This window comes from Silene latifolia, chromosome X (assembly GCF_048544455.1).
Source record: "Silene latifolia isolate original U9 population chromosome X, ASM4854445v1, whole genome shotgun sequence".
NCBI classification, from domain to species: Eukaryota; Viridiplantae; Streptophyta; class Magnoliopsida; order Caryophyllales; family Caryophyllaceae; genus Silene; species Silene latifolia.
Window position 1 is genome coordinate 52,541,345 of NC_133537.1, and position 14,721 is coordinate 52,556,065.

The window sequence follows — 14,721 nt, forward strand, 5'->3', positions numbered from 1 at the left end:
AAATCAAATATTCTGGTAAATTTGTATATTTTTCTTCCTTCAAGTCTCGTTCGGAAGGGGTTGATTTGCATTTAAAGTGATATCTACGACCATAGCACTCGTGCCCTAATCCCATTTTCATGTTATTATCTGATTGCTCAGTTAGGAAATTTAGAACACGTGTGCTACCTTCCCATTTCTCATGAACCTTTCTAGCATGCAAGAGTAACTCTTTTAAGGACTCTATTTCTTTGTTGCATTTGGAATGATCTAACCCTGTGACTTTGGGAGGATGAGTCTCTTCATAGTTATCACGAAATTTCTGGAACCTATCATTAAGAACCCGTACCATCTCGGTATGCGTTCTTTTAGTATTTGAATGATCGGTTTTAGATTCCTTTAATTGCTGAGTTAGAGATTCGATCTCCTTCTTTTGATTTGAGATCATGGCCTCTCTATCCGTAGCCTTTGTCTCAAGAAGCTCTTTGACTTTCCTCAATTCCAATGTTATAGCTTCACTAGCTATAACTTTGGCTTGAAGATGCTTAATGTTGAGTTTCAGGTCTGAGGTTATAGCTTTATTAGCTATAACTTTAGACTCAAGAGCCTTCTTCTCAGCATTTGTCGTATCTGAAGTTGTAGCCATATTAGCTATAACTTTAAATTTGAGCTTTTTGGCCTTTGCTTTAAGGAGATGATTCTCTTCAGCAATATCGAGAATTTGTTCTTTCAAGTCTTTCAATTCCATTTCTTGTTCATGACACTTATCAAGAGATTGCTCAAAATATTCTATTAAAGCATTCTTAGACAATTTCTTAACACTTTTCTTAAGTTCAAGATAGCTTACCTCTTCTTCTTCTTCTGAATCGGAATCTCTTAGAAAGCAACAGTAGGAATCCACACTATCTTTATCATTGTCTGAGAAGAGGTCAAGACTGACGTTGCTTAAGCATAGGTTAGCAACTTCTTCTTCTTCAGATGTTTCGTAGTCCTCAGGGCCAAGATCTCCCCAGCATGATGCTATCATAACTTGCTTGAATTCCTTCTTGGTCTTCTCCCGTTTTGCTTTGTCTTTGATTTTCTCCCATGTGGGACAATCCTTAATCATATGACTGGATTCTCCACACTTGAAGCATCCTCTATTAGCAAACGTATTTTTTGACTCGGAAATTTTCTTATTAGAGAACTTGTTGTTTTTATTATTGAACGATTTTGCTTGCTTATTTCTAAAAATGCGTTTGTTGAACCGTTTAGCAAACAAGACCGTTTCGTCCTCTATTTCAACATCTTCTTCTTCTTTAGCAGAAGCTTGTAGAGCCATGCTCTTAGTGTTACTGGCCTTGGCCTCATCGTCTTCCAGGACGAGTTCATGAGCCATGAGAGCACCAATAAGTTCTGCATAAGGGAGAGAAGTGAGATCTCTGACTTCTTCCATAACCATGACCTTGGGACGCCATTTCTTGGTTAGACTCCTAAGTAATTTTCTAGCAATATCCTCGGAGTTGAAAGTTTTACCAAGATTTTTAAGCTCATTGACTATGGTAGAAAATCGTGCTGACATGCTATCAAGTGATTCATTATTTTCCATTCTGAAAAGTTCGTATTTTTGAATCAGCAGGTCAATGCGATATTTCCTTACAGCCGACGTTCCTTCATAGGCCAATTCAAGACCATCCCATATTTCCTTGGCCGAAGTGCAAGAATAAAAACGATCGAATTCAGTCGATGTCATGCCGTTTTGTAGCAGGCTTATCGCTTTCGAGTTTTTTTCAGCCTTCTTGTAATCAGCCTCAACATAGTCTTATTCCTTTTTCTCATAGGTAGTGCCTTCCGAAGATGCGACCAAAATTTTATATGGTCCGTTCTTTATAATCGTCCAGCACTCCCAATCATGTCCTTTTATGTAGTGTGTCATCATGTTTTTCTAAAGTCCATAATTCTTCCCATCAAAGACGGAACACTTAAGATACTTGGAATCCATTTCACACGTGTAAGGCAGCGGAATGAAAATAAAATAAAAAGATAAAAAGATAGACGGATCTAGCCTCTTTGCGGTTAGGCAATCAAGAGCACGAGGCTCTGATACCAATTGAAGAGTCTATCACACCCGAAATACTCGAGAGGGGGGGGGGGGGGTGAATCGAGTATTTAAAAAATTATGCCTACTTTTTATTTTATATCAAGGTAATTAATTACTTAAAGTTTATTGATTAAACTTTAACTAATTAACTAATTGATTATGAACGTAATGAAATGACTGAAATGAAAGATGCAAGGACACACGATATTTGAAGTGGTTCAGCTTCACACGTCGAAGCCTACGTCCACTATTCTCGATTAATAATTTTAGTACCTTACTCCGGATTACAAAATTATCAACCCAACTCGTATAGTTAACTCTAACTATAACTCGATTTGAATATCACTAGATATTCGATTTGACTATCTTAAGTTACTAAGAAAGCACTTGATTGTTCTTCTAAGTGTTCACACAATTGAACGAGTAAGAAACAATATGAAGTACTATTATCTTATGACGTAATCTTAAGAAAGATAAGCAATTTAAAGAGCACGACTTTTCGCAATATTTTCAAAAACAAAACAATAAGACAATTAAGATTTAAAATCAAAATATGTTTTGCAAGGATTGTTGTATTTCGAAAAGCTTGCTTAAATAAGGAATGATCAAGTGTATTTATAGTAGAAGAGAGACCTAGGGTTTGCACGAAACCCTAGGATGCCGTGAGATAGGCGGCAAGGATTATAAGAGATAATTCTTTATCTCTTTCCTAATTTAATCCAAGATATTATAGTTTAGGTAAATAAGATAAAAGCAAATCTTATTTGTTTTCTAAAACTATATCTTTAATATGTTTGGATAAGTAAACAAATCAAATCATATATTATAAAGATAGGAAAATATCTTATATAAATATAAGCTAGATTTGATTAGATAGGTTACTTATGCGCAACAACTTCACACGTCCCAACGGTTTACAGCTCACGGCCGAAACCCTAGGCCCGTGCCCATCTTGGATGAATATCTCTCTTCTTGAATTAGGGTTAGGTTAAATAGACTAGCAAACCCTAGGTAGCATGACGACCCATAAGCCGTTTTACTAACCAATAGAGATAAGCAGTTTACTCATTATAACAACCCATATATTATATTTACTATAGATACAAATGATTTCGAAATATGTTTAAAGAATTTTATCCTTTGAAAAATGATTTTAAAACTATTAAAATCGTGCTATTAAAATGCTACCTAAAGTTATAGTAGAAACAACTATAACTTTAAGTTTGGTGAGTAAAGTTATAGGTGAAATAGCTATAACTTTACTTTCCCAATATTCTTATCTTAAGATACCGTCATCAGATGAAGACCTATACTAACTAATCTTCCTGGAGATCTTCAGTAAAGGATCTTCTCTTTATCTTGACCAAAAGCTCTTCATCTTGAGCTTTGTTAAAGACTTAATCTAGCCTTTTGCTTGAATGATCATCATACTTGAAACTTGTTACAGTTGCTTATGGTGCTTTAAGAATCTTCGATGTTATAGCTCAAGCTGCTATAACATTACTTGAATGATGCCTCACAAATCTTTAATGTTATAGCTAAGAATGCTATAACATTACTTGCTAACTTGTAAACCTAAGTTAATCTGACAAAGACTAAACAAAAGATTACGAGCAAGAGTTTATACAACACGAGGCACACACTTGTCATTATCAAAACTTAATCATATATCTATATGGTCCAACAGAAGATAGGTTGGATTTGATCGAGTTTTCTTACAACAACAGCTACCACACGGGAATTGGGATGGCTCAGTTTGAGGCTTTGTATGGGAGGAGGTGTAGGAGTCTGATTTGCTAGGATGATAGTGCTGAGGCAGATGTTTTAGGACCACAGATGGTAGAGGAGATGATAGACCAAGTGAAAGTGATTAGGCAAAAGATGAAAGCGGCCCAAGATCGACAAAAGAGCTATGCAGACTTGCACCGTCGGGACATCGAGTTTCAGGTTGGGGATAAAGTTCTCTTGAAGGTGTCACCTATGCGTGGGGTTATGAGGTTTGGTAAGAAAGGGAAGTTGAGCCAGAAGTTCATTGGACCGTATGAGATTTTGGATCGTGTGGGAGAGGTTGCTTATCGGTTAGCGTTACCACCAGCTTTAGATCGGGTGCATAATGTGTTTCATGTGTCTCAGTTGCGGAAGTATGTGAGTGATCCTTTCCATGTGTTAGAGGTGGAGAACATCGAGTTGGACGAATCCTTGTCTTGAGGTGCCAAAATAGATTCTTGATCGCAAGGTTCGCAAAACTAGGTCCGGGGAAACGATGTTGCTCAAGGTTCTATGGTCTAATCACGAGGTTGAGGAAGCTACTTGGGAGGCGGAGGAGGCTATGAGGGAGCGGTATCCGTCTCTTTTTGATCGGGTATGTGTGGTTACGGGGACGTAACCAAGTTTCTTTTAGAGGGTAGGAGATGATCGCATAAGGTTTTGGTATGGTTTTACGATGGTTTTTGTACAGTTAGTGGTTGTTTTGAGTCATCATGAGTTGTGGTTGGGGTTTTGTTTTTACCTTTGTTGCGTTGTTGTGTCGTGGTTGGGTTAGTATGTTTGTTTTTGAGTATGGGTTTGAACTTCGGGGACGAAGTTCATTTTTAAGGAGGGAACTGTAATACTACGGTTTTCTGTACTGTTGGGTACTCTATCGAGTAAGGTTTACTCTGTCGAGTAAGTGAGTTTTGGTTACGAAACAGTGTACTGTCTGATGGGTACTCAATCGAGTAGGGGTCACTCGATCGAGTAGGGGGCACTCGATCGAGTAAGTGACTTACTCTATCAAGTAAGTCGGTTTTACGGGTTGTTTTTGACGGGTTTTGTTAGCAATGCGAGAAAGATATATAAACACCTTGTGTCAGTTCTTTTCACTTTTTTCCCTAATTTAACTTTCACAAAGATTAAAACAAGTTACGTTGCTTCTCTCTTTCACATTGCTACCAAATACCAAGGCTCGTGTCGTCGGATTTCTAAGTTCTTTACGCCGTTGTGACCGTCGCATTGTGGGTAAGATTCTAGTATAATTTTTATGTCGTTTTATTGATTTTGGTTGAAACCCTTGTAATACTACGGTTTTATGTGTCTTTGGGTACTCTATCGAGTGCGGCTTACTCTGTCGAGTAAGTAGTTTTTGACGCAAAATAGTAGACCGCATGTAGGGTACTCGATCGAGTAAGTTAGGGACTCGATCGAGTAAGTCATTTACTCGATCGAGTAAGTGAGTTTTATGGGCTGAGTTTGACGGATTTTGTTAGTGACGCGATATTAATATAAAAGGGTTTGTTATTATTTCTTAAACACTTTTCAACATCATAAACTTTTCAAGTGACGATTAGAAGTTACTTACTTTGCTTCTCTCGCATCATTGACAAATCCCTAAGCTACATTCGTCGGATCATCTTGTTCTTTACACCGTTGCGATCGTCGTGTCGAGGGTAAGTTCCTTGTATAATTTATGTTGGGTTTCGTTGAGTTTCATTAAAACCCTAATTGGGTATTGTTGGGGGTTTTAGGTGATTTGTATGGTTGTGGTAGTAATTGAATGTATGTATGTTATAGGAGGAGGATTTGTTGAGGAAAGATTCTGATTAGCTGCTAGACCGTCTGTGGTGTTTGATTTCCATGTTGGGTTTCCCTACTCACTATTGGCTACATAACGTGTTGGTAATTGTTGTTATGATTGTTGATTAATTATAATGTTGGATTGGTTTGGTGATTGTTAGTTATATATGTTGATTGGTTGTGTAACTGTCTGTGATCTTCGGGGTGCGTCCCTGGCTGAGTGGAGTAACTTGCGGGAATGACTTCACGCCCTTGATTTTCCCCTTGTGGTTCCCGTCACAAGGGGGATGTGCACATTAATGAACTTGGGTTTATCGCTCGATGGAGATGAGCGGGGCTTAGGTGGGAACGGCTGCGGTCTCCCACTGGCGGCGAGGAGTACTTGTTACGATGGGTACTCTGGCAGGGCTACACACTTTAGTGTGTAGTCAGTTATGTGGAGTTGGAGATGGAGTTGTGGAGATTGGTTGAGCTGTTTGTGTTACTGTTTCATTGTGGCTATTGTTTTTATGTAATCAGTACTGACCCCATTAATTGTTTTAAAAACTGTGGTGATCCATTCGGGGATGGTGAGCATTTGTTGAGCAGGTATGATGGCTTATGCGAGGGATAGCTGGGATGGAGTCACCACCGGTCTTAGAGTCTCCCGCTGTGTTTGGATTAGTTGTTTAGTCTTTTGGATTTTGAGAACATTTGTATTTCCTTTTTAACAGTTTTGAGGTTGGTTGTATCACTTTATTAACATTTAAGTATGTTTCGTTATTTTCTATTTGAGTATCATTGCCTCGGGAAACCGAGATGGTGGCGTTCTCATACCTTAAGTGGTCCTGGTAAGGCACTTGGAGTATGGGGGTGTCACAAAGTGGTATCAGAGCGACGATCTTGAAACCTGTAACCAATGAACCTAATGAACATAGGGAGTCAAACTAAAATGAACCCGGGTAGGAGTTGTAGGAGCTAATGGAAAGACTTGGGAGACGTCCTAAAGTCGCGAACTCGCCCTACAATTTTGAACCGGTCACCATGGGATGTGAGTCGGGATGGCTATGTGTTTATCTTGTGAAGTGTGTTTATATAGTAATGTGTTGTATGAATCGGTGGATGCATGTATGTGGAGGATGGGAGTTGTGTAGTGAAGGAAGATGATGATATGATAGATATGTTGTTAGTTGAATATGTGAATGGCATGATGGTTGATTTATAACATGGCATATTAGAATATGGAAGAGAAATTACTGTTGTTTGAGTATATAAAGAGATATGTATATATAGGTTTTGTTTATCGTTTTGCATAAAAGTATAGATAGTGGGAAGTGTGAGTTTGAACATGCGGGTAGTATACGAGTCTGCATGACTCGATCGAGTGGGGAGCACTCGATCGAGTAGCTGAGTGACTCGATCGAGTGGGGAGCACTCGATCGAGTAGCTGAGTGACTCGATCGAGTAGGAGTAACTCGACCGGGTAGGTAGTTTTCCATTTCTGGGCAGAAGTCTGTTTTTGGGCACTCGATCGAGTAGGTTATGGAACTCGATCGAGTAGGGCTAACTCGATCGAGTGGGAGGTTGGCTCGATCGAGTATGTTTTTGGGAGCTTTCTGGTCAGGTTCTGGAGTCGAGGCACTCGATCGAGTAGGTGGGCAACTCGATCGAGTGACCTCAACTCAATCGAGTGGGTCATGGTACTCGATCGAGTAGGTGCTGTACATGTCATTTTTGTGTTTTGAGATGTGGGATGTGTGTTCATGTTTACCTTTTCTTATATAGTTTCAAAAATGCCGCCTAAGAGAACAACGTTGTATGCCAGGGCAGAAAACATGAGTATAGATGAGATTGTTAAGATGTTGGAGCACCAAGATGCTCTTACTGAGGCTTTGAAGAGAGTGGGGAAGGATAAAGAGGCGGGGCCAGATCACTCAAATATAAGTATACATATAGCAAGGTTCAATCCTAAGGAGTACAAGGAGACTGGGGCGCCAATTCTGCTGGATAATTGGCATAGAGAGATGGAGAAGATACTTAATCTAGTTCATTGCCCAGAGGAGCTTCGAGTGGAACAAGCTGCGTTCTACTTGAGGGAAGCAGCTGGTGAGTGGTGGGACAAGGTTAAGGTGAGTGCTTTGGACTTGTATGTGAAACAGGGGTTACCTGCGATACCATGAGATGAGTTTAAGAGAGCTATGAGGCGAGAGTTTGTGCCTGAGCATGTGCGTAGTAAGCTGAGGGAGGAGTTTGATGACTTTAAGATGACTTCTGACATGACCGTTGCTGAGTAGTATCATAAGTTCAACGAGAAATATAGGTATGTTGAGGACATGGGGCTGAGCCAAGAGAACTTGGCGTTGAGATTTGAGAAGGGGTTGACACCTAAGATCATGGAGAAGTTCTGAGGAGGAGCCATCGATGTTAAGGAGGTGTATGAGCGTGCTGGGAGGGCTGAGAGGTTAGTTGAGATGGCCAAGGAGAGCCGTGAGGGAGTTTCTGATAAGAGGAAGGCTGAGAGTGTGGGTGGTGGTCAGTCTAGTTACAAGAGGGGCGGCCATAACCAGACGAGAGCGTACTCTTCAGGTTCGGGGTTTAGTGCTGGAGCTTCTTACGGGCGTGGCCATGGTGGTGGTAGTAGCAGTTGGGGTATGACTTGTTTTAACTGTGGTGGTATGGGCCATAAGAGGCATGAGTGCACCAGTGCTATGAGTGGAGGTTTCCAGAGACTGTCACAGGGGAGTTTCTCTCAGGGTCCATCTCAGAGTTATGCTAGTAACAAGCCGGCTGGGTCGTGGAACAACAATGGTGGGGCTAATCGTAATAGCGGTAATTAATATTAGAAACCGACGACGAATAACAACAACCAGGGGTCGGCTGCTAAGCCGTCTACCTCAGCTAGTACTGTCCAGGGAGGTGGGCAGAAGACCAGTGGTAAGCTGTTTATGATGGAAAATAAAGCAGCTGAGGATGATGCTCACGTTATCACCAGTACTTTTCATGTTAATAGAGTTTTTACCTTTGTTTTGTTTGATTCGGGGGCGTCACAGTCATTTGTATCATCAAGTCATGCTAAGTTGTTGGGTTTGAGTGAGTATTAGTCTGTAAAAGAGGAAGTTTTCATACCGTCGGGTGAGTCTGTATCTTGTGGGCGGTTGTATAGAGGGGTGTCTATGATAGTTGGGCAGGTTGACCTACCACTGGACTTGTTAGAGTTTCCTTTGGAGGGTTTTGAGATGATAGTTGGTATAGACTGGTTGGGTAAGTACAAGGCTAAGATAGATTGTCATCAAAAGAGGGTTTCTTTGAGAGGTCCTAAGGGGATTAGTGTGTCTTATTGTGGGTTTGTTGTCAAACCCAAAGTTAAGTTGATTGTAGCAGTGACCTTGAAGTCCTATTTGAGGAAGGGGTGCCCATTGATCTTATGCCATGTAAGAGACCATAGTATGGAGAGTCCGACAGTTGAGCAGATACCAGTGGTGGGAGAGTTTCCAGATGTCTTTCCAGATGAGATACCGGGTTTGCCACCGAAGAGGAAGATAGATTTCAGTGTTGAGTTGAAACCGGGGACGGGGCCAATCTCTTAGGCACCGTACTGTATGGGTCCTAGGGAGTTGGAGGAGCTGAAGAAACAGCTGGATGATCTGATTGAGAAGGGATACATTAGACCTAGTGTGTCACCGTGGGGAGCACCAGTCTGGTTTGTGAAAAAGAAAGATGGGAGTTTGAGGTTGTGCATCGATTATAGGGAGCTGAACAGAGTTACAGTGAAGAACAAGTATCCTTTACCGAGGATAGATGATCTGTTTGATCAGTTGAACGGTGCAGCGGTCTTTTCTAAGATCGATTTGAGGTCGGGATACCTTCAGGTGAAGATTCGGGAGGAGGACATACCAAAGACAGCTTTTACATCGAGGTATGGATACTATGAGTATGTTGTGATGCCGTTTGGGTTGTCTAATGCACCTGCAGTGTCTATGGATTTGATGAATCGGGTCTTCAATCAGTTTTTGTATCGGTTTGTTGTGGTCTTTATCGATGATATCTTAGTCTTTTCTAAGACTAAGGAGGAGCATGAGGAGGATTTGAGGATAGTGTTGCAGACTTTGCGAGACAACCAGCTGTATGCAAAGTTGTCTAAGTGTGAGTTCTGGTTAGAGGAGGTTGCTTTTCTAGGCCATGTGATTTCAAAGAAAGTTGTTGTTGTGGATCCTGCAAAGATAGAAGCAGTTACTCGGTGGGAAGCACCGAAGAATGTGGCAGAGATCAGGAGTTTCTTGGGTTTGGCAGGGTACTATCGACGGTTCGTGAAAGATTTTTCCAAGATAGCCAGACCTATGACAGCTTTGATGAGGAAAGGAAACAGGTTTCGTTGGGATGAAAGTTGTGAGATCGCGTTCCAAACATTAAAGGAGCGTTTGACCACATCTCCAATCTTAGCATTACCCGAAGGGAGTAAGAACTTTGAGGTGTATACAGATGCTTCAAAGAATGAGTTGGGTTGTGTGTTGATTCAGAATGGGAAAGTGATTGCCTATGCTTCTAGGCAATTAAAGCCTTATGAGGAGAACTATCCGACACATGATCTAGAGTTGGGTGCGGTTGTGTTTGCTCTCAAGATTTGGAGGCACTATCTTTATGGGGCGACAGTTAAGGTGTTTTCAGATCACAAGAGTCTCAAGTACATCTTCACTCAAAAGGAGTTGAACATGAGACAGAGGAGGTGGATGGAGCTGATTGGGGATTATGACATGGATATTATATACCATGAAGGGAAAGCTAATGTGGTTGCAGATGCCTTGAGCAGGAAGAGTGTGCATTCTCATTGCACAGCTATGTCTTTGATGAGTTTGAGAAATGAGGTGGGGAAGATGGGGATACATATGATATAGAGAGGGGATGCTAGAGAGGACTTGACAGTGGAGCAAGACCTTTATGATGATATTCGCAGGAAACATGCTTTGGATCCTAAGATTGAGGAGTGGAAATCTGGAGTAGAGAAAGGGATAGTGTCTAGATTCTCTATTCATACAAATGGCAGTGTGAGATTCGATGGGAGATGGTGTATTCCTGGTGATGAGGAGTTGAAAAAGATAATCATGACAGAGGCTCATTGCACACCATACTCGGTACATCCAGGCGGCGATAAGTTTTATAAAGATTTGAAAAAGACTTTTTGGTGGCCTGGGATGAAGAAGGAAACAGTTGAGTTTGTGGCTCGTTGTTTGACATGTCAGAGAGTTAAAGGGGAGCAGTGATGACCACAAGGTAAGATTCAGTCTCTTGAGGTACCTGAGTGGAAGTGGGAGTCCATTTCTATGGATTTTATAGTGGGTTTGTCGAGGAGTCAACAGGATAATAACATGATATAGGTTATAGTGGATCGTCTGACCAAGTCAGCTCACTTTGTTCCGATTAAAGATACTTGGACCAAGATATAGTTAGCTTTGGCTTGCAGGAAGCATGTGGTTCGTTTGCATGGGGTGCCTAAGGATATAGTGTCCGATAGAGATGCGAGGTTCATATCACGGTTTTGGAAAGAGTTGCAGGAAATGATGGGAACTACTTTGAAGATGAGTATTGCATTTCATCCTGCGATAGATGGCCAGACAGAGAGGACCATCAAGACTTTAGAGGACATGTTGCGAGCTTGTGTTATGGATTTTGGTGGTAGCGGGGAGCAGAGATTAGATTTGATTGAGTTTTCTTATAACAACAGCTATCACACCAGTATAGGTATGGCACCGTTTGAGGCTTTGTATGGGCGGAGATGTAGGAGTCCGATTTGCTGGGACCACAGATGGTACAGGAGATGGTTGAACAGGTTAAGCTGATCAGGCAAAGGATGAAAGTGGCCCAGGATCGACAAAAGAGTTATGCAAATTTACATCGTCGCGACACAGAGTTTCAGGTTGGGGACAAGGTTCTTTTGAAATTGTCTCCTATGCGTGGGGTCATGAGATTTGGTAAGAAAGGGAAGCTGAGCCAAAAGTTTATAGGACCATATGAGATTTTGGATCGTGTGGGCGAGGTTGCTTACCGGTTAGCTTTACCAGCTGCTTTGGATAGAGTGCATAATGTTTTTCATGTGTCTCAGCTGTGGAAGTATGTTAGTGATCCATCACATGTGTTAGATGTAGAGAACATCGAGCTGGATGAGTCCTTATCTTACCTTGAGGTGCCGAAACAGATTCTTGATCGCAAGGTTAGGAAAACTAGACATGGGGAAACTGTGTTGCTTAAGGTTCTTTGGTCTAACCATGAGGTCGAGGAGGCTACTTGGGAGGCGGAGGCTATGAGGGAGCGGTATCCGTCTCTTTTTGATCAGGTATGTGTGGTTACAGGGACGTAACCATGTTTCTTTTAGGGGGGGTAGGAGATGGTCGCATAGAGTTTTTGTATGTTTGATGTTGGTTTAGTTCAGTTAGTAGTTGTCTTGTGTCGGGTTGAGTGTTGTTTTGGGAGATGTGTTTTGAGTTTTGTTTTGACTTTTGGTTATGTTGTTGTGTCGGAGTACTGTTAGTGTGTTTTGTTTTTGGTTATGGGTTGAACTTCGGGGAAGAAGTTCTTTTTAAGGAGGGAAGACTGTAATACTACGGTTTTATGTGTCTTTGGGTACTCTATCGAGTGGGGTTTACTCTGTCAAGTAAGTAGTTTTTGATGCAAAGCAATAGACTGCCTGTAGGGTACTCGATCGAGTAAGTTAGGGACTCGATCGAGTAAGGGCCACTCGATCGAGTAAGTCACTTACTCGATCGAGTAAGTGAGTTTTACGGGCTGAGTTTGACGGGTTTTGTTAGTGACGCGAGATTAATATAAAAGGGTTTGTTATTATTTCTTAAACACTTTTCAACATCATAAACTTTTCATGTGACGATTAGAAGTTACGTACTTTGCTTCTCTCGCATCATTGGCAAATCCCTAAGCTACGTTCGTCGGATAATCTTGTTCTTTACATCGTTACGATCATCCTGTCGAGGGTAAGTTCCTTGTATAATTTATGTTGGGTTTCGTTGAGTTTCTTTAAAACCCTAATTGGGTATTGTTGGGGGTTTTGGGTGATTTGTATGGTTGTGGTAGTAATTGAATGTATGTATGTTATAAGAGGAGGATTCGTTGAGGAAAGATTCTGATTAGCTGCTAGACCGTCTGTGGTGTTTGCTTTCTAGGTAGGGTTTCCCTACTCAGTATTGGCTACATAACGTGTTGGTAATTGTTGTTGTGATTGTTGATTAATTATAATGTTGGATTGGTTTGGTGGTTGTTAGTTATACATTGTTGATTGGTTGTGTAACTGTCTGTGATCTTCGGGGTGCGTCTCTAGCTGAGTGGAGTCATTTCCGGGAGTGGCTTCATGCCCTTGATTCGCTCTTTGTGGTCTCCGGCACAAGGGGATGTGCACATTAATGAACATGGGTTTATCGCTCGATGGAGATGAACGAGGCTTAGGTGGGAACGACTGCGGTCCCCCACTGGCGGTGAGGTGTACTTGTTGCGATGGGTACTCTGGCAGGGCTACACACTTTAGCGTATAGTCAGTTGTGTGGAGTTGGAGATGGAGTTGTGGAGATTGGTTGAGCTGATTGAGCTGTTTGTGTTACTGTTTCATTGTGGCTATTATTTTTATGTAATCAGTACTGACCCCATTAATTGTTTTAAAAACTGTGGTGATCCATTCGGGGATGGTGAGTAGTTGTTGAGCATGTATGATGGCTTATGCGAGGGATAGCTGGGATGGAGTCACCACCGGTCTTAGAGTCATCCGCTGTGTTTGGATTAGTTGTTTAGTCTTTGTGATTTTGAGAACATTTGTATTTCCTTTTTAACGGTTTTGGAGGTTGGTTGTATCACTTAAACTTTATTAACATTTAAGTATGTTTCGTTATTGTCTATTTGAGTATCATTGCCTCGGGAAACCGAGATGGTGGTGTTCTCATACCTTAAGTGGTCCTGGTAAGGCACTTGGAGTATGGGGGTTTTGGGAGTATTGTGATTGTTAGATGGTAATTGTATGATTGCGTGATCGATAGGAGGTGATTTCGTAGAGGAACGTTTCTGATTAGCTGATTGTGACGATCTTGGTGATTGCTTTTCCAGGTAGGGTTTCCCTACTCAGTTATTGGTTAAATTGTATTTGATGGTTGATTGTTGATGGTTGTTTAATGTTGTTGATCTATATCATATTGGAATTGGTAATTGGTAATTGTTGATGTATAGTTGGTTGGTTGTGTTTGTCTGTGGTTCGCGAGGTGTGCCCTCGGCTGAGTGGAGTCACTTGCGGGAGTGGTTTCACGCCCTTGATTCGCCCCTTGTGGAACCCGCCATAAGAGGGGATGTGCACATCAAGGAACATGGGTTTGCGCTCGGTAATGATGAGCGGGGCTTAGTTGGGAATGGCTGCGGTCCCCCACTGGCGGTGAGGATTACTGGTTGCGGCCGTAATCTGGCAGGACTAGACCTTTAGACTAGTCTGGTGATTGGAGATGTGACGGAGTTGGATGATTGTATGTATTGTTGATATTGCTTAATCTTATATTTTGTAATCAGTAATTGACCCCCTTTAATTGTTTTAAAACTGTGGTGATCCATTTGGAGATAGTGAGCAGTTATTGAGCAGATATGAGATGGATTGCGCGAGGGATAGCTGGGATCAAGTCACCACGTGTCACTTAGAGTCTTCCGCTATGTCGATGAACTTTATATTTCATTTAGTTGATTTTGGTATTTGAAACAGTTGTATTTCATTTGATAGTTTTGGTTTTGGTTTGTATCGCACTAAACTTATTTAATAAAGTACGTTCTTTTATGGTCCTTTTGATATACATTGACTCGGGTAACCGAGATGGGAGCACTTCCATGCATTAGGTGGTCTTGGTAAGGCACCTTGTTGTATGAGGGTATTACAATGGAAACGTCCTGGAAAATAGGGCACTCGACCGAGTGAACTTGGCCACTCGACCGAGTGAAAAAATTCACTCGACCGAGTGAACTCGCCACTTGACCGAGTGGAGCTGGGATGGGATTTACATGAGTTTATTCCCCTTTTCTTCATTCATCATCTTCTTCATATCTCATTTTCACCTCATTCAAACAACACTAAAATCTCTCTAAAAATAATTCCAAAACTCCAT